Source organism: Camellia sinensis, chromosome 10 (assembly GCF_055761805.1).
Source record: "Camellia sinensis isolate YWXY chromosome 10, ASM5576180v1, whole genome shotgun sequence".
Taxonomy (NCBI): Eukaryota; Viridiplantae; Streptophyta; class Magnoliopsida; order Ericales; family Theaceae; genus Camellia; species Camellia sinensis.
In genome coordinates, this window is record NC_138970.1 from 157,493,329 (window position 1) to 157,494,626 (window position 1,298).

General features: G+C 39.6%; 1 pseudogene; it reads left to right on the top strand.

The window, feature by feature from the left end:
- The first annotated feature begins 418 nt into the window (after positions 1-418).
- On the top strand, positions 419-1,076 carry LOC145800795 (protein FLUORESCENT IN BLUE LIGHT, chloroplastic pseudogene; annotated as a pseudogene).
- The last annotated feature ends 222 nt before the right edge of the window (positions 1,077-1,298 follow it).

Sequence of the window (1,298 nt, forward strand, 5' to 3'; positions counted from 1 at the left end):
AATACACTATACACGTTGCACCATACATGTTAAAACCTATCACCTACTTCACCCACTTAAACCTACTCCACTAAACCTAACCCACTACACCACTACCACCTCCACTTCACCTACTCCTTACCTACTACACACTCACCCTCTTCTATATATAGGAATCATGAATCATTGTAATAAACATAACATTAATCAATATTACATCAATAATACAATTCTCTATTTCTCTTTATACATTCAATTTCAACATGGTATCAGAGCAGGTTTAGAACCTAATATTTTCGCTTCACCGGCGGGCGGCAACCTCACCTTAGCCGTCCGCCGGACCTCAACCAAATTCCGCTAAAGTTTTCTATACGCCCTCACTCCGCCGCCGTATTTCACCGCCGCTCATCTTCCTCCGACCAAATTCCTCTCAAACTCCATGTCTTTGCCACTGCTAGGCAGTCGGTCTATGCTTACAGAAGTAAATGATGTCAACACCTCTGTATCAGAAGGAACTTGTGATACTGTCCATACACAAGTAGATTATGACACCACTCTGGAAGACTTAGTTGCTCAGGTGATGGTTCCTGTAAGATCCCCAGCCGTGGCACTTATTGTCACTAATGCCTTGATGTTGCGTATGCCTTTTGAAGCTCTGGCAGAAACATGTGAGGCTGATAGATCTGCTTTCGACATGCCCTTACTGCTATTTGTAGCCCTTGTAGGGGCCACAGTTGGAGGACTGCTTGCAAGACACAGGAGAGAAGAATTGGAACGGCTGAATGAGCAGTTGCGCCAGATCAATGCAGCACTAAGAAGGCAAGCAAAGATCGAGTCTTATGCCCCCACTCTGAGTTATGCTCCTGTTAGTGGTAGAATACAAGAAAATGAAGTAATTGTTGATCCAAGGAAGCATGAATTGATTTCCCATTTGAAATCTGGAAAGAATTTTCTGAGGAATCAAGATCCAGAGAAGGCATTTGTGGAGTTTAATACTGCTGTGTTGTTTTTGAGAAGAGTCAGAAAACTTGCAACGAAATTCCTCTCTCTCACTTTACTTTTTCAAACCCACAGCTCCTTTTTCTTTCACCACATGATCCCCTTTCTTTTCTTTTCTTTATTTTCCACTTTCAAACCCACAATCCTTTTTTTAAATCAACCCACTCAACTTTGTTTTATTTTAATATATATCTATATATATATATATATGTTTATTATAACATATTGCACAGATTCACAAACCCATTTTTTTTTCTTCTTTTCTTTATTTATTTATTTCTTTCTTTTCATTCCTTTATTACATCTATACCCATATCCAT